Source organism: Papio anubis, chromosome 13 (assembly GCF_008728515.1).
Source record: "Papio anubis isolate 15944 chromosome 13, Panubis1.0, whole genome shotgun sequence".
NCBI classification, from domain to species: domain Eukaryota; kingdom Metazoa; phylum Chordata; class Mammalia; order Primates; family Cercopithecidae; genus Papio; species Papio anubis.
In genome coordinates this window covers 58,040,240-58,067,058 of record NC_044988.1, presented here as the reverse complement: position 1 = coordinate 58,067,058, position 26,819 = coordinate 58,040,240, and positions in this window count along the sequence as shown.

Here is a 26,819-nt window from a genome sequence, read left to right as displayed (position 1 = left end):
TTAAAAGAAAACACAGAAGAAAATTTTTGAGAGCTAGGGCTATACAAAGACATTTTAACTCAGACACCAAAAGCATGATCCATAAAAGAAAAAAACTGAAAAAATGGGCCTCATCAAACTTCAAATGTGTTTTGTACTGCCAAGATACCATAAAGAAAATGAAAAGATAATTAAAACTCATATCTAATAAAAGGCTTGTACTCAGAATTTGCAAATCTACAAGCACTATTGCAACTCCATAAGGAAACAACACAATAAAGAGAGCCAAAAATCAGAAGACATCCTACTAATAAATATATAACAATGGCCAATAAGCACATAGAAAGATGCAGAACATATTGTCAGTAGGGAAATTACAATTAAAACCTTAATGAGATGCTGTTTTACACCCACCAAGATAGCTATAATAAATAAGATAGAGAATGACAAATTTCGGTGAAGATGTGGAGAAACAGAATACTTCATACTTTGCTATTGGGAATGAAGAAAAATGCAGCTACTTTGGAAAAAAGTTTGGCAGTTTCTCAAAAAGTTAAACGTAGAAGTAACTTACAAGTTAGCAATGCCACTTCCAGATAGCCACTCAAGAAAAATAAAAACATATATAAGAAGATAAATGCTCCATTGAAAAAGGACAGAATGTTCACAAATGAAGATGTTTAAAAGGTCAATAATCACAGTGAAATATTTACATCATCATTAATCATCAGGGACGTGCAAATTGAAACCACAAGATACCACTTCACACACGTTAGATTGGCTAAAATTAAAAACATTGAGCCATATCGAGTGTTAGTGGGAATGTGTAGCAACTGGATGTGCAGCAACTCTCACGAACTGCTATTTAAAATGGATAATTTCAGGACCACTTAGGAAAATAGTTTGGCAGCTTCTTAAGAAGTTAAATATTTATTTACCGTAAGACAGAAATTCCACTCTTAGGTATTCACTCAAGAGAAATGAAAACATATATCCTATCAAGGACACACATAAATATTCACAGCAGCTTTATTCATAAGAACAAAAAACAAAAAACTACCCAAATTTCCATCTACAGGTGAATCAATAAATTATGATTATTCTTAAAATGGAAAAATATTCAGCAAGAAAAAGGGAGAAACTACTTATACATGCAAAACCATTGATACATTTTTGACAAAATTATACTGAGCCAAAAAATGCATAAAATATGATTTCATTTATATGAAACCATAAAAAGTAAAATATCAACCATAGTGACAGACATGAAATCGGGTGTAACATAGAGATGGGGTAAATTATTACATGGCCCCTGAGCAAACTTTTTAGCATGGTGAAACTATTAGATCTACTGATATATTTACTATGATGATGCTTTCATGGGCTTATACTGTGTCCAATGTCATCAAAATTACACTTGAAATGAATGAACACATTGTTTGGAAATTATATCTTCATTAAAAACATGAGAAGAAAAAGTGAAGTGAGAGCAGAAAATGGTTCATTTTGTCAGAAGTGAGGGAATTCACAACAGGTCACTCACCTGGTGAACTATCCTGTCTCTGAGGACTACATTCTTTGTTACAGAAATATTTTTCTAACACTGAGAAAATACCCAGAGAATGTGTAGTCTGCAATATACTACCCCATATATTATATGACCTAATGGTTGCATTCTAAGACTTACCACTTTTTAATGCAAATGGAAATTAGTTTTAATATGCAAATGATTATTAGAATTTAAATAAGATGCTCAAAGACACATAGTTCAAATTTGGCAACTGATTGATCACAAGACCAGAAATGATTTTATCACATAGTCCGTATGAAATCCAATGTTGCAAAAAATGTGGTGTTCCATTGTGCTCCACTACTGCAGAAGCTCTTGATCCTTCATATAAACCAACTGGGCTTTGCTTATATGAGGAAAAGAACCAGAATACAGTTTTATGGGGTGATTTGGAGTTGTTAATTTAGAGTCTGGTATGCCTTTTTTTTTTTTTTTCCAGATAGAGTCTCTGTCGTCCAGGCTGGAGTGCGGTGGTGCGATCTCAGCTCACTGAAAGCTCCACCTCCCAGGTTCAAGCTATTCTCCTGCCTCCCAAGTAGCCTCCCAAGTAGCTGGGACTACAGGTGCTTGCCACCATGCCCAGCTAATTTTTTGTATTTTTAGTAGAGATGAGGTTTCACTGTATTAGCCAGGATGGTCTCAATCTCCTGACCTTGTGATCCGCCCGCCTCAGCCTCCCAAAGTGCCGGAAGTACAGGCATGAGCCGCTGTGCCTGGCCGGTATGCCAATTTTAATGCTTTTAAAATGAAGGTTATGGCATAAAGTCTGTGAATTATAACATAGGACATTCTCCACAACAAACCTAACATTTTCTTCCACAATCCTTGCTCAAAAATTATTGACCTCCCTTTAAATATTAGAAGAAAAATAGGAGGCTGACTCACACATATTTATGGGGAACCCATTGTAAATTCAGCAGCAGAATATAACCTAATCATCACTCTAGCTTTTATTCATTCTATATAGCACTATGCATACTTAGGTATGCCTAATATATGCTAAAGAATAAAAATAGTGTTTTCATAAAAAGAGTAGTTCATGTTTTGTTGTATCTTCTCTCTGAAGTGTTTATTAATAAACCATTAAAAGCAAGGTAGAGGGGCACAGTTCAATTTAATGCTCTTATAAATATGGATTTTCCTTTTAATTTTTAAAAACATTTTACTTTTCAGAAACCGCTATCCTTCCAGTATAAAAAAATAACTCAAAGAGAAAAGAGGCAGATTCATTAAATATACCATTTTTAAGATTCTGAGTTTGTTTACATAATGCCTTCCACTTTTTCTAAACACTGGTGAAAATTTAAATCTTGTAGATTTTTAAAATGTTTATTACTCCTGGACTGGAGTGTGTCGACTCCTTAAAAGGGAATATTAATCCTTGACTAAAGAAATTCTTTATCAAAAGAAGCTCAACTGCTACAGAAAATTTGAAAAAATAAATAACTTAAAAATGGAAAGTTATTTATTTGAAAAACTTTATTTGTGGAACAGTGAAATATTTTTTAATTTTAAATTTTAGATTTGGGGGTACATGGGCAGGTTTGTTACAAGGGTATATTGGGTGATGTTGAGGTTTGGACTTTTATTGAACCCATCATGCAGTTAGTGAACATGGTATCCAGTAGGAAGTTTTTGAGCCCTTTCCCCCTCCTTCTTTACCTCCTTTTGGAATCCATGGTGTCTACTGTTCCCATTTTTATGTCTTTGAATACCGAAGGTTTAGCTCCTACTTGCAAGTGAGAACATGTAATATTTGGGTTTCTGGTTTTTGTTAATTCATTTAGGATAATAGCCTCCAGCTGCATCCATGTTGCTGCAAAGGACATGATTTCATTCTTTAAATGGCTTCCTAGTATTTGATGGTGTATATGTACCACGTTTTCTTTATCCAATCTATTGTTGATGGGCACCCGGATGGATTTTTGTCTTAGTTAATGTAAATAACGCTGTGATCAACATATGAGTGAAGGTGTCCTTTTGGTAGAACAATTTATTTTTCTTTGGGTATATACCAAGTAATGGGATTGCTGTGTTGAACAGCAGTTCTATTTTCAGTCTTTGAGAAGTCTCAAAACTGCTTTTCACAGTGGCTAATTTACCTTCCCACCAACAGTGTATAGGTATTCCTTTTTCTCCACAGCTTAGCAAACATTTGTTATTTTTTGACTTTTTAATAATAGCCATTCTGACTGGTGTGAGATAACATCTCATTATTGTTTTGATTTGCATTTTTCAAATGATTAGTGATGCTGATTATTTTTTCATGTTTGTTGGCTACTTGTATGTCTTCTTTTGAGAAGTATCTGTTCATGTCATTTGGCCACTTTTCTAATGGGGTTATTTGTTGTTTTCTTGTTGATTTATTTAACTTCCTTATAGATTCTGGATATTAGTCCTTTTATTTGGATGCATAGTGTGTGAATATGTACTCTCATTCTGTAAGTTGTATGTTTATTTGTAGTTTCTCTTGCTGTGTAGAGGCTCTTTAATTAGGTCCCACTTGTCCATTTTTGTTTTTGTTGCCCTTGCTTTTGAAGACCTAGCCATAATTTCCTTACCTAGGTCAATGTTGAGAAGGGTATTTCCTAAGTTTTTTTCTAGGATTTTTATAGTTTGAGGTCTTATGTTTAAATATTTAATCCAGCTTGAGTTAATTTTTGTAGATAGTAACAGGTAAGCGTCTAGTTTCAGTCTTCTGTGCATGATTAGCCAGTTTTCTTGGCACCAATTATTGAACAGGGAGTCCTTTTCCCATTGCTTACTTTTTCTAATTTTTGTTGACTTTGTCAAAGATTGGTTGATTGCAGGTGTGCAGCTTTACTTCTGGGTTCTCTATTCTGTTCCATTGGTCTGTGCGGTCACTTGCATCATCTATGATTTCTTTCAGCAGTGTTTCATAGTTCTCCTTATAGAGATATTTCATCTCATTAGTTATATTCCTAGACATTTTATTTTTTGTAGCTGTTGTCAATGGGATTGTGTTCTTGATTTGACCCTCAGTTGGAATATTATTGGCAAATAGAAATGCTACTGGGTTTTGTACTTTGCTTTTATATCCTGAAACTTTAATGAAGTCATGTATTAAATCTAGGAGTCTTTTACCAGAGGTTTTGGGGTTTTCTCAGTATAGAATCATAGCATCAGTGAAGAGAAATAATTTGACTTTCTTTTTTCATATTTGAATGTGTTTTATTTCTTTCTCTTGACAAATTGCTCTGGCTAGGACTTCTAACACTCTACTGAATAGGAGTGGTGAGTGGGGGAAACCTTGTCTTGTTCCAGTTCTTAAGAGGAATGCTTCTAGCTTTTGCCTATTCAGTGTAATGTTGGTTGTGGGTTTGTCATAGATGACTCATTATTTTGAGATATGTTCCTTTGGAGCCTAGTTCATTGAGGGTTTTTAACATGAAGGGATGTTAAATTTTATCAAAAGCTTTTCTCCATCTATTGAGATTATATGAATTTTGTTTTTAATTTTTTTATGTAGTGCATCAGTGATACTTTAAATTATCTTTTGATTAGTCAGTTTTATAGATCAGTTATATTTTCATAAACATGTTTGTAGTATTAATACAATAATGATCTCCTCTTTTAATATTTGGAAATGGCTTAGCATCACCCAAAGAACCTGTCTAATATGAAGAGGACATTTAGAATGTATCTCACTCTCTAAATTATAGTCATATTTCCTAGAAATTTTAGAAATATTTAATTGAATAACTCCACCTCAGACAAGATAAGAAGGAACTACTTCCTCAATGCACAGGAATCCTTCTGTCTATGTGTCTTTACATGTGCTATTCCCTCCCTTTGAATATGTTCTCCTTTCTCCACCTGTTCAAATCTCAATTCATCTCACTGTAGCATACAGTCTTGTACAAAGCCATCAAAGTCCATGAAAACCCACAGTGGCCTCTCTATTATATAAGTTCGTACCACTGGGATGAGTCCTTCCATTTAACTCTTGTCAGATATATCAGTGCCTGGATCCTTTAACAAATTGTTGAAACTTAGTGATGAGATGCCAATAGGTGTGCAAGTGAACTACACTGATTTATTGTAGGAGAAATTGTTTATTATAGGAGTCCTCTCCTCTTCTCTCCTTTCCTTTCCTGTCCTGTCTATTCCTCTCTATGCTAGAAGATATGCTAGATTTAGAAAGTCCTCTTTAGCATACCTTCTTCTTGTATAATTTTTCCTAGGACCACTAACTAATGGGTAGTGGGCCACATGACACTAGGCTCTGACAAGTTATGAGAAATGGGATAAAAAAATGACTCAAGTGCAGGAATCTGCACATTCAAGTGGGGCACATAAAAGTGATCTTTAGAGAAATAATCAATCTGACATACAGAAAGAACAGAAGAAAACACCTGTAACCAAGATAGAGTGAGAGAGAGAATTTTTTGAGGAGATATATGAAATTCTTATACACACATTCAATATCCCACTTATAGATTTTCAACATACCCTCCTTTATACCCTATTTTGCTTAATGAAGTTGAGTCAAAATACACAACTAAGAAATTTATGAAGTGCATTCTTTAAAGTGAGGCATAGAGATTCATATTTTAGACATTAGTAATTTCATCAAAGAGTAGCAAAAATAGACAGTAATGTCAGAGAGATGGTTGTCAAATGGCATCTATTCACCCATTTTTTTGAATTACTCAAAAAGGGCTTGAAAATTTTTTTTAAATAATATTCTCAGAGTTAAAGAATCAAACCTGGGTTTGATTCTTAATCCTGATAATTTCAATGTGGGTTAAATAAAAGTTTAAGAACTAACTGATGAGGTAAAATGTTCCTATTTGAACTGGAAAATAATATTAACAGGCTAAGAAAAGAATGAAAAAGTCAAGTGAGAGGAGTCTATGGTCCATCCAGGAGAAAAGATAAAGGAACGCTGTAAAGGAGATGATGACAGTGTTCAACCTGGGATGTACAGAATACTTCAAAATTTAGCCACATTTTTAAGGTCATCTTAAATACATAGAACAAACTGGTGTCACTACTATGTAATACATAACACTAGAGCATTTCATTCTTATTACATGTCCATCTATCAGTTTTATAATTTTGATTTTTTTTTTCTATTGTCTCTATAGGAAGAGAATGCACTAGTTGTGAATACTAGGAACATGCTGTTTCTGTAGGTGTCATATTCTTGTTTTAAAGTGCTGGATAAATTGATATTCCGAATGTATGTATCAGTTTATGCGTTTGGTTAGTGAGTATCTGATCCTACAGGGTAGAACTGCTTTCAAGGATTTGAGGAAATTACATTATCAAACCTGTAAGAGTGAGGAATAATCACTTTATTATAGAGAGAAAAACTCTTCTTAAATTTCAATGTTAGAAGGAAAAGAGTAATAGAAAGGTAATATAATCTATATTCAGTGTATTTTAAAAAATAAATAAAAATGCTAGCTCAGAGGACTATTTCTTAGGAAATATCAATTATCAGAATCACCCAAAAATGGCATTATAAAACAACTATCAGTATGCCAGTTTCTCCTAGTCACCCCTAGTTAACAGTCACAGCTCTCAGAGGATTCAGACTTTATAGCCTAACATGGAATATGTCATAAAATGCATGAAACAACCAAGCATGAATATTGAAGCCAGCTTTACTGTGACAATTCTCGGGATAAAATAATGAATTGGCATTCTTGTCTATAAACAAGTCTCTTATGAGTTTTACTTTATCAAATTGGGCCCCAGGGAACTGACTTGCTCAAGATTTTTCCTAATCCTGAAAAGCTAAAAACCAGGTCTTAGACCCCAATATGGCATAGATACCCTGAGAAATCAGCTTAATACCTTTAGTTCATCTAATTCTGATGGTCGTGAACTGCAAGCAGTTCTCAAGAGCCTGGACTTTGTAATTTAAAAAACCCGGGTTTGATTCTTGATCCTGTCACTGCTCAACTATGTGACCTTAGAGGTGTCTTAATTTGTAGAAGTGGGATATGAATATCTATCTATCAGGGTCTTGATGATGCTGAAATGGAACATATATGTTTCTGATGTGTGGACCACATACAGCAGCTATTAGTACAGTAATTATTATTGCCATTAGAACTCTGACATAAACAATATAAACCTGCCTTTGATTATTATGTTACTTCAAAATTTTGTAGAGTCTTGCATTAACATTTGAATATTAACCATTATTTTACTACAGATGAGTAAATGAACAACTACATGGAAATGTTTGGTTAATATATGCTAGATCAGTCTGATTTTAGTGGATGTATATGCCTGTTATGAAAAGCAGATTGGTACAAGAAAAATTGTTACTAGTATGTTTTTAATCAACATATAATGGACAGAAATATTCAAAATACTTCTTTCAAAAATATTTTTATGTAAATTTAGTTGTAATATCTGGTGCAGAAAAATTTCTTAAAACTATAGCAAACATATTGAGTCATTTTAATTGCCAATACTTAGATTTTAGTCAGATATTTATAAGAAGATTTTTTTTTTTTTGAGACGGAGTCTTGCTCTGTCGCCCAGGCTGGAGTGCAGTGGCCGGATCTCAGTTCACTGCAAGCTCCGCCTCCCGGGTTTACGCCATTCTCCTGCCTCAGCCTCCCGAGTAGCTGGGACTACAGGCGCCCGCCACCTCGCCTGGCTAGTTTTTTTTTTTTTGTATTTTTTAGTAGAGAGGGGGTTTCACCGTGTTAGCCAGGATGGTCTCAGTCTCCTGACCTCGTGATCCACCCGTCTCGGCCTCCCAAAGTGCTGGGATTACAGGCTTGAGCCACCGCACCCGGCCAAGAAGATATTTTTAATTGAACAAATATGTAATGTTTTTAATACATGCTAGATAATGTCTAGAAACTATGGATTCAGGAATGAATAAGAGACAATGTCTGCCTTTGAGGAACTTACATTGACAAACAATCTGCAACTGGGAATGGTTATTTCTTTGCATTATTATGGATAAATTATACACAATTACTTATATGGAATTAAATAGGGAAAGTATTTTAATTTTTTTTAGCAATGCAAGAAAAGCACAGAACTGCAAAAATATGTAATATCTTTTTATGTAAGATATGAGTAGTTGTCTAGGCAATGTGTATATTGTGAGGAAAAGTGAGAGGAGGGGGGAAAATATTTAAACAAGAGAAATACCCTGGTCCAAAGGAATAACACTGCATGACCATATTTGAAAAACTGATAGAAGTATTGGAGATAGAATAAAGCAGGTAATAGGAATTGGGAGTTAGGAAGAGTCGGATTATTTGGTGCTATAAAGAAGCATGTGCTCAATGAAGCAAGATTTTCTATGGAAAGAAAAAGTTTGAGTCTAGGTGAGTTTGTAATGATGGGCTGGATCATTATGGTGATGGGCTTACATAGAAGGATTTGAGAAAAATATAGTAAGAAAAATTCTAGGAGTAAAATATATTGGAATGGAAATTATGTTTATTAATGCCTTCTTAGTTATTTAAACCCAACTATCACTCAATTAAATTGTAAATAAAACCAAAGGCTTTTATTTATTGGTCTACTAGAAAACACCAAGTCTTTAGAACACAGGTTTGTGTTTATGCTTAAAAATACTACAAAACAAAAAAGGAAATGATAATCCTGAAAATATAAGAAAGAGTATAACTCTAAAAACTATCATTCACTATAGAAACCAGAGGAAGGGCATAGAGAACTATTGGCATCTGTAGTAGAATTCAAGTCACTGGATCTGTATATATGTGAGTGAGTTCAGGAATCATTATCATAGATGAGAGAAACCGGAGGCTGGATGAAAATATATCATTTGTTGCTGTCCTAGGACAAAAAAAAATTGCAATTGAAAATGGTGACGACAAAAATAAGAATCAACAATGCCAAAACCTTAATTGGTGATATGCCTCAGTGTCTTAAAGATTTGATGAAAAATGTATATTTGTTTATCCAAATTATAAGTATGATTGAATATGATGTAATAAATCACATTGCCTCTATATTCTTGCAAATATAGAAATCTCAGTGTAGCCTACACAACTGGCCTGTGAATAAAGTAAAACCTTATTCTGGTAGCCAGCTCTATCTTCCCTTATTTTAAGGAAAAGAAAATTTGCTTCAATTATCCAATTTTTTGATAAATTCTTCTTAAACATTTTTAATTGACAAGTATTATAAATTTATGAGGTACAATTTGATGTATTATATGTAGCTATATAAAATTATATACACATACATACACACATTGTAGATATATAAAATCAAGTTAATTTACATATTCATTTCCTCACCTATTTACCATTTTTTGCAGTGAGAACATTTAAAATCTACTAACATGGCAATTTTGAAATGTAGGATACATTGTTATCAAGTATAGTCATCATACTGCAATAAATCTTAAAAATGTGTTCTTCCTATAACTGTTGGGAAAAAGCTGAGTGTTGGGAGGGAAACTGAGACAGGGCTTGCATAACGTCCTCGGGAATGTGTCTAGACTTGCTGACTCCTTCTAGCCTTGGTAGGCTCCTACTTCCATTATCTCAAGTAGCAGAACATGTTCCATATAAATGCTAAACCGTCACAGCTGTAAATCATGTGCTTAATGCAACGTGTCCTTTTGACCTCCACATTCTCACCACCTGTTTCTTTGTTAAATTACCAATAAATAGCGTGGGCTGGCAGCGCGCGGGGCCTTCGCAGCCTCCATGATAGCGATGGCCCGCTAGAGTACCACCTTTCTCTCTCACCTCTGTCTTTTTCTCAATCCTTTGACTCCGCCGGACTTCGTCACCACCACGACCTGATGTTAGTCTGATCACCCCAACATTCCTGGCTACCCAATGTGGGGTGACAAAAACCCCAGTGAAGGAACACTAGAGCGGGTGAAAGCAAAGGATGCATCGTAAAAAAACACCTGAGAACGTCTTTTCAGGCGCCCCTTTTAGATGTCTTTTTAGAAGTTCGGCAGGAAAGCTGAGTGCTCGGAAGAACCAGGGTGAAAAACGGGACAAAGTGAAAGCAGACATTCTGCTTATTTAAATTTTTGAAGGCATTTATTACGAAGTGGGGGGTGAAAGTGAGTACTCAGAATTTATCACTCTTTAGTGTAGTAAAGCAGTTTTGCCTATGGTTCCCGGAACCAAGGGACTGTGGAGTTGGATGTAATGGGAGAGAATTGGCAGAGGATTTCTTAAAAAAAAGCAAAAATTCCAGTCTGTTTGGTCAATGTAGGCACTAATAAAAGCAACTTTTGAGCCATTTCATAACAGATGATGAAGATTCGGATGAGGAAGAGGAGGATGAATGTAAAAAAACTAACTTCAGATTCTGAATGTGAGGAACAGGAACCGGAGGAAAGAAAAGGGAAATTGAAAAATATTTTACTAGCCTGTCAGCTCCACCTGCTGAATTCAGTGAAAGGCCACCTCCTCTTACTGCTCCTGTAGTTGCAACATTAAAACCTGGAGCCCTTGGTGGTGCTATACAAAATTCGAAATGCTACAGTCGAGGTAGATCTTGAAGCATGGCAATTTTCCATAACTATAATCCAGTAGGGAGGACAGCAAACATCCTTCTGTGTTTCCAAAATCCATCTACAAAGGATGAAAGATATACAAGTACTTACAAAAAAAAAAAAAGTGTACCTTAGTCCTTTAAAAGCCAGGGTAAATTTAAAACCTATAATTGATAATTGAAGGTCTTCTCAGTGACCCTATAACACTCCAATACTACCTTGTCAATGTAAACAAGGGCATAGCCCGAAAGCACTGAGACCACTGACAACCAGTAGCCTTGCTATCAAAAATCTTTAACCCAGTAACCCGCGGATGGCCAAAATGCATTCCATCGGCGGCGGCAACTGCTTTGCTAACAGAAGAAAGTGGAAAAATAGCTTAGAAGAAACCTCGTTGTGAGCACACCTCACCAGTTCAGAGCTATCCTAAGTTTAAAAAAAAAAAAAGCTTATCCAATCTTAAAGTATGGGGCTATTCTGTTAGAAAAAGAATTTAACATTAACCACTGAAAATTCCCTTAACCCAGCAGGTTTCCTAATGATAGATTTAAATCTTAATTACCATGAAAGGTCCAACCAGACCCAGGAACTCCCTTCAGGACAGGATGATAGATGGTTCCTCCCAGGTGATTGAGGGAGAAAAAAACACAATGGGTATTCAGTAATTGATAGGGAGACTCTTGTGGAAGCAGAGTTAGAAGAATTGCCTAATAATTGGTCTACTCAAACGTGCAAGCTGTTTGCACTCAGCCAAGCCTTAAAGTACTTACAGAATCAAACTATCTCAATCCTGACTCAAAAGTTTACCTACACCCTCTGAAACAAATTTGCCTAAGAACTGTTTATGGTAGTACATCTTAATGGGGACAGCTGGGTTGTTATGGAAATACTCAAGGACCCCAGCTCTAGAATTCGCCTCTGAGTGCAAACGCAATGTTGGGCAGGCTTGGTAAAGAACCACTAGAACCCAGCAGCCCGGACCCCCCCCTCCTTTGTGGTCAAGGAAAGTGGGGAAACGGGTGCAGGACTGCTACACCAGAGAGCATAACTAATCCGATAAGCCAGAGGTTCATGGGTGATTACGCACCCTGGAAAGGAATTAAGCATTTTAGAACCATAGAGGACGCTCTAGGACTAATGCTCATCAGAAAAATGACCAGGGGTGCTGGCATCCCTATGTTTTTTCAGATGAGAAACATTCCCCCCAAGGCGGCATAAAACACCCCTAAGTTGTATTCTGGAGAATTCGGCCCAGAGTGTATGTACCTTTTTCCCTCTCAGACTTAAAGCAAATTAAAATAGACCTAGGTAAATTATCAGATAACCCTGATGGTTATATTGATGTTTCACAAGGGTTAGGACCACCCTTTGATCTGACATGGAGAGATTTTTACTGTTAAATCAGACACTAACCCCAAATGAGAAAAGTGCCGCCATAACTGCAGCTCGAGGGTTTGGCGATCTCTGGTATCTCAGGTCAATGACAGGATGACAATAGAGGAAAGAACGATTCCCCACAGGCCAGCAGGCAGTTCCCAGTGTATACACTTACTGGGACACAGAATCGGAACATGGAGACTGGTGCCGCAGACATTTGCTAACTTGCATGCTAGAAGGACTGAGGAAAACTAAGAAGGTGGTTATAAATTCAGTGATGTCCACTACAACACAGAGAAAGGAAGAAAATCCTGTTTGTCGAGACTAAAGGAGGCACTGAGGAAGCTATACCTCTGTCACCTAACTCTATTGAAGGCCAACTAATCTTAAAGGATAAGTTTATCAGTCAGCTGCAGACATTAGAAAAATCTTCCTAAGTCCATCTTAGGCCTGGAGCAAAACTTAGAAACCCTATGGAACTTGGCAATCTCGGTTTTTTTATAACAGATCAGGAGGAGCATGTGGAATGGGACAAACGGGATTTTTAAAAAGGCCACCGCTTTAGTCACGACTGTCAGTAAGGCAAGCAGACGTTGGAGGCTCTGGGAAAGGGGAAAGGCTGGGAAAATCAAATGCTTAAATAGGGCTTGCTTCCAATGTGTGGTGTACGAGCGCACTTTAAAAAAGATTGTCCAAGTAGAAATAAGCTGCCCCCTCGTGCATGCCCCTTACGTCAAGGGAACACTGGAAGGCCCACTGCCCCAGGGAAGGAAGGTCCTCTGAGACAGAAGCCACCAGATGATCCAGCAGCAGGACTTGAGGGTGCCTGGGCCAAGCGCCAGCCCATGCCATCACTCTCACAGGGCCCCAGGTATGCTGGACCACTGAGGGCCAGGTTAACTGTCTCATGGACACTGATGCGGCCTTCTCGGTCTTACTCTCCTGTCCCGGACAACTGTCCTCCAGATACATCACTATCCGAGGGGTCCTAGGACAGGTAGTCACTAGATACTTCTCCCCGCCACTAAGTTGACTGGGGAACTTGACTCTTTTCACATACCTTTCTAATTATGTCCAAAAGCCCCAGTCCTTTGTTAGGGAGACCCATTTTAGCAAAAGCAGGGGCCATTATACACTAGAATTAGAAGGAAAATTAGAGGAAATACATAGACTCTAAGTATGCTTCCCTAGTCCTCATGCCCACGCAGCAATATGGAAAGAAAGGGAATTCCTAACTTCCGAGGAACACCTACCCAAACATCAGGAAGCCATTAGACCCCAAAATTCTCCTTACCTCTGAGTCTACTTCCTCTGATCCCTGCCTAAAGATAATTATATGGGAAGAGGATTTGCTCGTGTGGCTCCAGGTGACAATCGGGTGCCCAGGTGGGTGCCCACCAAACATCTGAAGATCTATCATGAGCCACAGCATCTAGTGGACCCACCTGTACAGTGTGAATTGAAGGTTTGAAAAGCCTTGATTTGCTTTCTCTATGCCTTCTGTTAATCAGAAAAGGCCTGCTTCTCATTATCAGTGACCTACCAGCTACAGCCATAAGTTTTTTGCTTCCGTTTCAGTAGATTTATTATCCTGCAGGTGAGGGTATGCTTGTGTTTTTGCAGGAGATGAATGAACCGTGTGGATGCTCTCAAGATGTGTACGACCATGGAATTGGGAGACGGGAGGAATCCATGGATCCCAACCATGTACCAGGTTCCCCCAGTATGAGCCATGAGACTGTTGAATCTGAATGCGAAGATGGAACAAGGACCAACCAGAGTCAACAATGCTTAATGGACCAATGCTTTCTGATTTGGCTCCTCTCTACCCTGAATACTAAGAGACCCTAATAGTTAGGCAGGAGTATCATAGCCCCCATTCAGCATGAAGTTACAGAAGACGGACCTTCATCCTTCTGCAACCCCTAGGATTTTAAGGGTCCCCTTCTGAAAGGGGAGGCAGGGGGAAGTATGTGGGAAGCATTCAAACCAGAGTGACTCCAGTTTGAATAAGGGCCAAAAAAAATGAAGCTGGATCACCAACCGGCAATTAAGGGCTGCACAGCCTGCAATTGCCTTGCTCAATTAAAAGGCCATCTTTTATGTTATAGTAATGATACCTTCTATACAAAAAGGGGGGCGTGTTGGGAGGGAACTTGAGGGTAGGGCATGCATGTCCGACATTAATGTCCTCTGGCATGTGTCTAGACTTGGTGGCTCCTTCTAGCCCTCCTAGGCTCCTATTCCCATTATCTCAAGTAGCAGAACATGTTCCATACAATACTAAACCATCACAGCTGCAAATCATGTCCTTTTGGCCTCCACATTCTCAGCACCCTGTTTTTGTTGGATTACCAATGAATACCTATGGGATCCCAGAGCTCAGGGCCTTCCCAGCCTCCACTTGTGCATTAGCCCCTCTGGTGGCCACCACCTTTCTCAAACTATCTCCTCAATCCTCTGACTCCACTGGACTCTGTGTCACCCCCACGACCCGGTGTTGGGTCTGTCGCCCCAACAAAAGACTTCCCCTACCTTTTCCTTCCAACATCTCTCCTTTTCCCCATCTCACCATACCACTCCCTCCCATCTCCTCCCCGTCCATCCATCCGTCCATCCACATCTGGGTGTCACATCCATCCGGGTCATCCGCATCATCCAGATCCATCATCGATCATCGATCATCATCCCAGATCTTCATCCGTTGCATCCATCCGTTGTCCGGCATCCAGTTGTCCGTTATCCATCGTTATCCATCCGCCCTCATCTGCCCTCCCCTCCCCTCCCCTCCCTCCCTCCCTCCCTCCCCAGCTGCTGTGTATACATTCTACTCTTCCTTTCAATGAGTTTGACTTTTCAATATTTCACTTATGCTATCATGCAGTATTTCTTTGTCATCTTTCACTTAATGTCCTATGGGTTCATCTATGTTAAAATGGGTTTTCTTTTTAAAGACTAGAAGATATTCCGTTGTGCATAATATATATATATATATATTTTTTTTTTCTTTGAGATGGAGTCTAGCTTTTGCTCAGGCTAGAGTTCAGTGATGTCATCTCCACTAACCAAAACCTCTGCCTCCCTGGTTCAAGCCATTCTCTTGCCTCAGCCTCCCCAGTAGCTGGGATTACAGGCATGTGCCACCACACCTGGCTAATTTTGTATTTTTAGTAGAGACGAGATTTCTCCATGTCGGTCAAGCTGGTCTCGAACTTCCGACCTCAGGTGATCTAGCCTCCACCTCTCAAAGTGCAGAGATCACAGGCATGAGCCAACAGGCCTGGCCTATATTACATTTTCTTTATCCACTCATCCTTTGATGGACACCAAGTTTGCTTCCATATCTTGGCTATTATGAATAATTCTGAAATAAACATGGGAGTGCAGATATTGCTTTGACATATTCCTAATTCCTATGTATGTATACCCAGAAGGGGGATTGCTGGATTATATAGTAATTCTATTTCCAGTTTTTTTGAGGAACTTCCACACTTTTCTAAAATAGCTTGGAATAACAGTCTACAGGGGTTCCCTTTCCCCCACGTCCTTGATTATTTTTAGTCTTCTTAAAAGTAGTCATCCTGACACATGAGTTAATATCCCATTGTGGTTTTAATTTGTATTTGATTAAAGACATTGAACTTTTTTTTTTTTTTTTTGAGACGGTATCGTTTTGTCACCCAGGCTGAAGTGCAGTGGCACAATCTCGGCTCACTGCAAGCTCTGCCTCCCAGGTTCACGCCATTCTCCTGCCTCAGCCTCCAGAGTAGCTGGGACTACAAGCGCCCGCCACCACGCCCGGCTAATTTTTTTGTATTTTTAGTAGAGACTGGGTTTCACCGTGCTAGCCAGGTTGGTCTCGGTCTTGTGACCTAGTGATCTGCCCACCTCAGCTTCCTAAAGTGCTGAGATTACAGGCGTGAGCCACCGTGCCCGGCCGACATTGAACATTTTTTATATATCTGTTGACCATTTGTCCTGTTTTAAAAAAAGGCTATTCAAGTTCTTTGCACATTTGACTTTTCTTGCTATTGTTTGTTCCTTGTATTTTGCTTATTAGCATGTTATCAGATGTATGATTTACAAATATTTTCTCCCAACTTATGCACTGTCTTCATGGTTCAGTTTCTTTTGCTGTGCAGAAGGTTTTTAGTTTGATTTAATCCCATTTCTCTGTTTCTTTGTGTGCCTGTGATTTGGAGTCATATCCAATAAATTTTTGCTAAAACCAATGTTGCAAAGATTTTCTCCCATTTTTATTCTAGTAATTTTACAGTTTTCAGTCTTAAGACTGTTTTTTAATCCATTTTGAGTTGATTTTTGTAGATGGGGTTAGATAAGGGACCAATTTTATTTATCTTCATGTGTATATCCAGTTTTCCCAAAACTGTTTATCGAAGCCACCGTTTTACCCTGTGTGTTCTTGGCACCCTTGTTATAAAAACAATTGATCTTAAATCCTGGGTTTAATTCTGAGCTTTCTATAATGTTTAATTTGTTGATGTGTCTTTTTATGCCAGAAAAATCCTGCTTTGAAATTGTATCTGTTTGCTGATGGCATAGTGTTGTATGTAGAAAACACTACTTATAAATTTAGTGAAGTTGCAGGATACCAAGTGAACCTACAGAAATTTAGTGTTTCTATACATTAATAACATCCAAAATAAAACAATGCCATTTACAATAGCATCTAAATACTTAGGTCTTTTAGCTCCTTAGTTCACTCCTATATACTGAAAACTCAAAACATCGAGAGAAATTGAAAATGACACAAATGGAAAGATAGCTTGCATTTATGAATTTGAAGAATATGGTTAAAATATTCCTGCTCCACAGTGATCTACACATTCAAATCACCTCCTATAAAAATTCTGATAATTTGTTTTCATAGAAATAAAAAACTAGTCCTAAAATTTGTATAAAACAAAAAAATAGCAACAGCTATATTGGTCAAAGAAAAAAATTGAAGGCATCACACTTTTTCAAAACATTAAGGCTATTATAATCAAACTAGCATGCAAACCAGATACAGCAAACAATAGAAGGATAGAAAACTTAACATGAGGTTACTTTTTAACACTCGGTAAAAATGACTTCACTGTCCTACAAATGCCAACATGTCATGTCTTGAACTGGATTTAATATCAAGACCTACCAGACAGTGTGTCATAGATCTTGAAAGTTCCAATTTATTGGTAAAGTATATTCTACAGAATGTATCAAATCTGTTAACATTGGGGGAGAGAACATTTTCATACTAAGGGAGAAAACTTTCAAAATAGTTTACTCACAAACCCCAAATGTCCAAAATTAAATCACTGTCTGAGAACAGTTAAAACTCTCCAGCATAGTAATAGCAAAGCTACACTGAATAGTATGAATCTGCTTTGAGTTGTTGGCTGCTAAGAAAATTTAAGTTTAGTTAAAAATTTGAAGTTTAAAACATATATACCATGCATTGATTTTTTTGGTACAAGTGATAATTAAATGTGTTTAGAGAAGTCACAGAGCTGATCACAAGATTATTTGAATTGAATATTCACTACCTTGAATGATATAAGAAAGCTTTTTGAAATCTTTTAAATTTATGTCTTTGAAATAAGTCTGTCACTTAATTTCAGAAGAATGATTTATCCATTACCTTGACTCCTGTGGCGTCCAACAAGGCATGACAGCCATAAATCCTCCTAATCAACTATATGTAAGTTCAGACTATCTACTTTCTTATTTCAGGAACAGAATATTCCTGAACTAGAAGACAAAGGATCCAGAGGGTACTACAAACCCCTAAAAGAAATGACCAAAAGGAGAGAGAACATAGCAGCACATGGTTGGAACATCAGCAGTAAACAATTGTTTATAAAGAAAACATCTCTATTCCACCATTCCCCAACCAATACCTGCTTCTCACAGGCAACTACTTTTATCAGTTTTGTTTAACTCTTCTGGTGCTTTCCTCAAAAAATTTACTGTCGTTTTCTTCCTAAATAACAAATGAGTTAAATTACCTTTGTTCCTCATCAGATTTTCTTCACCTTCAAAATTTTGAGAGTTAAATTTTTTTGCCTCTTTTGATTTATAATTTTAAACAATATTCTTAATGTTTCAGTACTCATTTATGAGCTAGGAGAGCAGCGTTAGTGCTGATGATTCTCTACTTCACCTTACAAACATAGGTGACAACAACGGGCATTTTCAAAAGTTCCCCCAGTTTTTTACCATTAGTGAAAAGAACCTACGGATTTCTGGCAAATTCCCGATAAGATGTAAATGAACAGGAGCAGGGGGCATTCAAATCTAGCAGAATTGCTGCAAACAGCTGTTTATGGTGTGGTGGGTACCATGGGGAAAAAAGCTCAAGTGAGACCTGGAAGAAAGCAGCCCCCAGAGAAACGCCAGCAACCAAGCCTAAACACACTCCCAGGATGAGAACATCGCTGTTCTAGTGGAAACTGATTTGGCCAATTCTGAGAATAAACAGAGTAGCAATGTAGTGCTGTAAGTGGCTGAGTGGAAAAGTATGATGAAGTGAAGTGCAAAGAAGGTGAGTTTAAGAGGAACTCAAACTGCACATCACTTTAGCAAATTTGTGTGTGTGTGTGTGTGTGTTAAGCTGACTAAATTTTTCCTGTGCGTTCCAACCTCCAAGGAACCCTCCTACTGACAGCTGGTTCGTGAAAATAAGAGAAATATCAATATTTAAATATAAATACTGATGTTAAAAACATTCATAATGATATAAAGATTTTTATATTGTGTAACAATGTGAGATCTACCCACAATTTTAATTGTGCAATACAGTATTGTAAATTATAAGCCCTATGTTGTATATTAGATGTTTAGAACATATTTATCTTGCATAAACTTACCCATTGAAAAACAAGTTTCCAGTTCCCCTCCAAGTCCTGACAGCCACCAATCAACTTGATGCTTCTGTGTTTGACTGTTAGATTCCTCACACAAGTGGAATTGTATTCTTCTGTAATTGGCTTATTTCACTTACTATATTATCTCCCATTTTCACCTGTGTTGGTGCATACAGCAGGATTTCCTTCTAAACAATCCATTAAATTATACACACTGTAAAATACTCATCCATGGACAACTATTTTTTTTTCCATATCTTGGCTATTGGAATAATGCTGCAAATAGGGGAATGCTGGTATCTCTTCAAAATCCTGATTTTAATATTTTAGGATATACACCCAGAAGTAGGATGATTGTACTATATAGTACTATTTACATACTGTTTTTCATAATGGCTGCACCATCTTACATTCCAACAGTGTACAAGGGATCCCATTCCTCCACATGCTTGCTTTTTTGTTTTGAGGATAACGGTCATCATAATGTTGCAGGTAGCTCGACAGGCATAAGCAGGCAGGAGAAGGCTCTCCCCAACCCACTACAAATGTTGGGTGATTGGTAATCACATTGCTTCTCTAAGCATGCTAAATTGGCAGCTGGCGCCAGGGAGAGGCCGTTTCCTGATGTTCCACATCTGTTGCACGAAAGCATTAATTGAATGCAGACACCAGGGAGAAGCAACTTCTCAGGCATGTGCATTAAGAGACAGACAAAATGGCAAAATATGACCTTCCCGGGCATTCCACTGGAAAAGGGAAGAGAAGCCTCAGATGGGAATGCATACTTCCTAAACACACTACATCTACTCACTTCCCAAGTGTACGGAGGGCACAGCCCATGCGGACAGTCCACCAAGAGAAGAATCATGGGAAAGGGGCCAGCCCGTGTGAAGCACTAAGATCAAGGTTAAACACCACACTTGACCTTCACAAGCCCACTTGGGTTTTTTCCAAGTGTACCTTCCTTTCTTTCGTGTTCCAAAGCCTTTTAAAATACACTTCATTCCTGCTCTGAAACATGCCTCAGTTTCTTTTTCTGCCTTATGCCCCTCAAATTCTTCTGAGGCAAGAATTGAGGTTGCTGCAGACCTATACAGATTCACCACCAGTAACTCAGATATTTACCACCCCTAACAATGATAGGTTTTTAATGAAATGGAAAGTGCTTTTAGTTTTGTTCTTCTTGCTCGATTGTTTTTGGATATTCAGATCTTTTGTAATTTCATATGAATTTTTGGATTTTTTTCTATTTCCCTTCAAGAAGTACATCCTATTTCCAACTACATAAAATGATTTGGATGATGTTACACTAATTGAAAGTAGCTAAATGAAGTTCTCGGAAAGATCAGGATGTTGAATGCATGCTCCACTACTCTCCCTCCTCGGAGAGAAATGTCAGAGTTGCTTATCTTTCGCAAATCTCACAAAGCCTTGTCAGCTGAAGAAAAGCTACCTGTACATTTTCTTTGTTCCTTGCTGCCCTCAGACCTCCAAACTAAGCTGGTTTTCTCAATGCTCCAGGTGAGGCCAGACAAAGTCCTCTCAGGCAGCATCCCAAAAATCTTGATGTTGGAAGCATGCTCCACTCGGCCACTTCCCCTGCCCCCAGGTCACAGTCCAAAGCCATCTTCCTTAGCACCCAGTTAGTGCTGGCTTGGGGAAACAGCTGATGTCGATTAAGTGAAATTGCTCTTCTGACCTGATTCAATGTGGATGCTCTGTTTTGTGCTGGATTTTGATACTGTAACCACTTAACCAATTCTAATACATCTTATATGTAGGTATCTTTAGTCTGTACGTCACTGTTAAATCAGTGTTTCTGTTGGAGGGAAAGGGCAGGAACTTCGTACTGCAGCATCTTGATGATGTCACTCCTTATTTATTTTAAAAATTAACATTTACAGATTCTCAGCAAGAAAAAATTAACAAAAATATGAAACAAGAAAACAGCAACATACTAATTCAATTTAATATATAGACATATCAATACTAATATATATCTAATGCACCTATGGAAAAATAAAAACTAAAAAGGAATTCAGAGATTAAATGATTAGATGCCTAGAACAACTCATTTGTTAACATCTCATTTACATGACAAATGTATATTTAATAATGAAATGAGTAATGACCAGAAAATTTAGACAGTAAGCATTTTATTGATGTTTGAAGCATAATCCAGTAAAAATAATATAAACAAAAGTAAATGGATTAATACTTGAATGCATTTGTCTGGATACATAAAACATCTATTTTCTGATTTTTTTAACATAGTTCCTGTTTCCAAGCCTTAACTTCCATAAATTATTGAATAAAACATGAATATGAAAATCATAACTAGTTTTTCATTCTAGATAACTGAATAAAATTGTTTAAGTTCTGGGGTACATGTGCAGAACATGCAGGTTTGTTATATAGGTGTACACATGCCACGGTGTTTTGCTGCACCCATCAACCCATCTGCGTTAGGTATTTCTCCTAATGCTATTCCTTTCCTAGCCCCTCATCCCTCAACAGGCCCCGGTGTGTGATGTTCCCCTCCCTGTGTCCATGTTTTCTTATTTGAACAAAGACTCTATATATATACACACACATATATATATATAAAATTGGATTGCTCCTTTCTCAGAAGGCAACAAACACATAAATGACTTAAATGTTATAAAAATGAGTTTGACAGTTTAGCAATTTCTGGTATTATGAAATTTTTAATGTGGCAATATCTTTGTTCATGTCTTTGCTCTTTTGGATTCATTCTTTTTCCTTTTACTCCAGTCCATATTCCATTGAAATATCAAAAAGATAAATTTAAGCAAAATTTTGAAATTATTCTTTCTCTGGAAACACACACCAAGAAAAAAACCAAAGATGGCTACATGATAGAAAACAGTATTGATTTATCAACTTGTTTTGGAGTGAATATCCAGTTCTGAACACTTAAGCATCATTGTTTCTTTGGTATTCTTCTCTGAAACTTCTTATTTTTTCTATGGAAATACCACTTCCTTCTGTGTTCATTGTTTCCATTGCACAATTAATCTACACTAGAATTTTATTTTTCAAGGAGTTGTTTTAAGTCTTGGTGTTTCTGTATCAAAGGGTAATTTACATAAGACTGCTTGCAAATGTTATAAAACTTTATCCCAGAAAAAAATAACTCGGTATAGCAAAATTACATAAAACAAATAGAAAAATCTGAGCATATTCTTATATCCTTTTTTTTCCCCCCCCCAGATAGCTCAGTACTTCAATGTTTGAGATTAGTCTTTCAAATTTTTTTTTTCTGTGCACACAACTTGACAATGAGAGCAGCATCAGCTTGTATGGGTAGTTATTTTTACTTTTCTACCAATATTCTGAGATGTTCACATAAACAGCAGAAATAATATAATTTAGGTTCTGTATCTTTAGATGTGCAATCACAATTCATTTATTTGAATTATCTTTACAGGCAAAGAGATGTGGTATCACAGAAATTAGAGACAAAAACTGAATCAAAAGAAAGCTGGAATTTTAATTATTTTTTTGAGACGAAGTCTCTAGCCCAGGATGGAGTGCAGTGGTGTGATCTTGGCTCACTGCAACCTTCGCCTCCCAGGTTCAAGCAATTCTCCTGTCTTAGCCTCTGAAGTCGCTGGGATTACAGGTGCCCACCACCACGCTCATTACAAACTTCTTCGTATTGGTTTGTTCTAACACTGCTAATAAAGACACCTGAGACTGGGTAATTTATAAAGGAAAGAGAATTAACTCACAGTTCAGCATGGCTGGGGCGGTCTCGGGAAACTTACAATCATGGCAGAAGGGGTAAGTAAACATCCTTCACATGCTGGCAGCAAAGAATGAGTGTCCAGTGAAAGCGGAAATCCTTTATGAAACAATCAGCTCTTGTGAGAAACTAAGTCACTATCATGAGAACAAGATGGGGGAACCACCCCCATGATTCAGTTATCTCCATCTGGTCCCTCCTACAACATGTGGGGATAATAGAAACTACAGTTCAAGATTTGTGTGGGGACACAGCCAAACCATAAAACTCTTACAAGGAACATGTGGAGCTGAGTCTGCATGTTTTCAGCCCAGTTGTATAACAGTTCTCTAAAATAACTTTCAATTATAAAACACTATTAATGATACATAATGTTAATGTGCTAATATGAAGCATGTTTGTGTAATTAAAACTTAATTTCTACACAATGATTGTATTTCAAAACTAGACTAAGAAAAGATTTGGAAGGGTAACTTATTGCTGTCAATATGAAAATTGTGAGCACATAGTGAGAATAAAATGTTAGACCATGAGTTAGTAAATGTAATTATTGCTTAATTTTTTTTTTTTTTAACAGAAAATGTATTCCTTTTAACCCCTACACCCAGATCAGGCCATCTTTACCACACTTATGGAATTTCATTGATCTGGATCCATTCTAAGAATTTAATACAAAAAAATTAATACATCAGTAGTATTTTTGTTGTAGTATCAGCATTTTTATTTGGAACTTTATAAGGTAAAATAAAGCAAATTAAGCAGACATGTTAATTAGGAATAAGTTTATTCAATACAAAAGATGCAACTATAAAATCAAATGAAGTGAAAATACTAAATTACACTGAAAATATTGATATATTTAGTCTATTCAATAAACATATTCTCGGTAACTATAAACACTAGTATTACAGTTAAGTGTGTAAAACAATTACTAAATCTAAGATTCTTCCAAGTCCTGGCCATAGAAAGTTGAAAGTAATCCTGATGTAAGGCAGGAAAACAAAGAGGAATGCTGTCTTAGTTTGTATTGCTCTAACAAAATATCCCAGACTGTGTAATTTGTAAAGAACACAATTTTATTTTCTAACGGTTCTGAAGTCTAAAGTTCAAGCATGGTGCCAGCATTTAGTTTCTGGCAAGGGTTATCCTTTTTCCTTCAGGGTGATGCCTGTTGCTTCCTCCTCTGGAAGGAATGAACTCTGTGTCCTCAGATGATGGAAGGAAAATGGGTAAAAAAAGGCTTATTTCATAAGAGCCTTAATCTCATTCACAAGTGGGAATCCCCTTGTGAGGGGGGAGCCTGGTGGCCTAAGGCTGTTACCAAATAGGCCTACTTCCTGTGGTCTAATCACTCCTAAAGGCCCTACCTTTTGATATTATTGCATTAACAACTGACATTTCGACATGAATTTGGAGAAGACACAAACATTAAAACAATAGCAAAAGCTTTAAGAAAAATAAAAAAATATGAGACTGCCTGAATTCATATCATTGTGAAAATGAGCAAAGGAATCGTTTTTGTTTTGTTTTTTTGTTGAGACGGAGCCTTGCTCTGTTGTACAGGCTGGAGTGCAGTGGCGCAGTCGCGACTCACTGCAAGCTCCGCCTCCCGAGTTCACTCCATTCTCCTGCCTCAGCTTCTCGAGTAGCTGGGACTACAGGCGCCCGCCACCACACCCGGCTAAATTTTTGTATTTTTAGTAGAGATATGGGGTTTTGCCGTGTTAGCCAGGATGGTCTTGATCTCCTGACCTCATGATCTGCCTGCCTCGACCTCCCAAAGTCCTGGGATTACAGTGTGAGCCACTGCACCCGGCGGAATCATTTTTATAATTGACACATTAGGGACTCAATTATAAGTAAATAATACATTTTAAAAACAATGTTAGGGGAAAAATCTTTTGTAAGCATTTGGGAAACCAATCGAATAGCTGCTTCTTAAAATTGTGAAAGCTTTAACATATATCCATTTTTTCTAGTAGGAAAAAATGGTCCAACTTGATCCACATTTAAAAATTACTATTCTGTAACACTGAATAAATTGATCCAGACAAAGGTTACCAACTGTTGTTGAAAGTATGTGGTCTGTGGTCAAAAGAAGACATTCATATGATACCAAAATATTAGGCAAGTTACTTTTTAGTTACAAGTTGGTAAACAAAACTGTAATGGAGAAGTTAGAATATCATGATCATAATATGATGTAATTCAGAATCAATTATAAATGTTCAATCAGATGTGTGTGTCATGATGTAATGCAATTTGAACTTCAAAATACAACACTTAGCACTTATGAACTATCTTATCCACATTTAGTATATTAAAACATCACATTTTTAGAAGTATTTCCAGGTTACATGAAAACAAGTCAATGGGGAAAAGCTACACGCCACTATAATACCTAGACTATCCGGTAACATTCATCACACTTTATTATACCCGTTTATAGCTCTCCAATTTTCTCAAATTGCTGGTACATTCATAAAACAGGAAATTGAACAGATAAAAATATTTCCTCATCTTTCTTTCTGCATCTGGCCCATAGCAAATGCTTAATGCTTAGTTGTTAAATGAGAAAGTGGAATGGAATCTTTATCCTATCCACTGCCTTTCCATTTGAGAATAATATTTTACTTAAATATTATACAGGAAATTATCTTTTTAGAGGAAATCCTTCATAGGGCATGGATAGCATCTCAAGTTCAAGTGAAAAAGGTATAATCTTGATTATTGGAGCTTCTGTGTAATTTTGTCACTCATCACTTATACTCACTAGTGAACAGAGGATAATTATTTCACAGAATTATTTTGAGGATTACATGGTAAACCATCATCTGACTTATATCAGGGCTATTCTACCTCTTAGATTGCTTGAACATGTCTATGTGGCTTGAGTTACAGAAGCAAATTATTTCCTTCAGAGTTTTAGAACCATTCGAAGCAAAAATGTGAATTACCTGTGAAGTGTTCCGATTTATAAATAATCTTAGTCCACTATTAGAACTAGAGATAGAGTACACCTTTGGCCAACATTGTTTGATATTGGCCAACATCAAACATTATTATCCAAGAGTTAACTATGAACTCTCCACACTCAGAAGCAATAGAGTGGATTAAAAATGAATTTAAAGAGGAATGTAAAAGTTGTCTCAGCTTTAAACTCATATAGATATCACCTAGAGTCCATGTGGTAGGTGTTTTTCAATAGAAGTCAGAAACATATCCTGTATTAGAATCAGGAAAGTGTCATCTCGGAATAAATTCCTTGCTTTTATTTACTTACCTTTTGTCATTTTTGCCTTGCCTGGAAAACAAGGTCACTGAAACTTCACTTGATCCATCTTCTCTAGCAATGTGTAGTTTGACAAAGCAGGGTTTTATGGAGCTTTTGATCTATAGAGTTCTGTTTGATTGTGAGAAGCCCAAACTCATGTTTGGAATACAGATTAAGACAGATGAAATACCTGTGAAAAGATAAAAACTAACCATTGAAATTGTGCTGTATATTGAGAGCTGGGAATAATCCTTCATAGCAAAATTATAAAATCATACACTAAGAACTATATTTTGATTCCCAGTTTCCTAAATTTATAATATTACCATCTTAAATAGACTTTTCACAACATTTGATTCTGTACTAAAACACACTCTAATATAACTTGGGATAATTTACTAAAGTCTTCTATGTCTCGGCTTCCTGTAACATAAAATGGTGGTGATAATAGTAACTACTTCCAAAGTTTATTGTAAAAATTAAGATAAGTC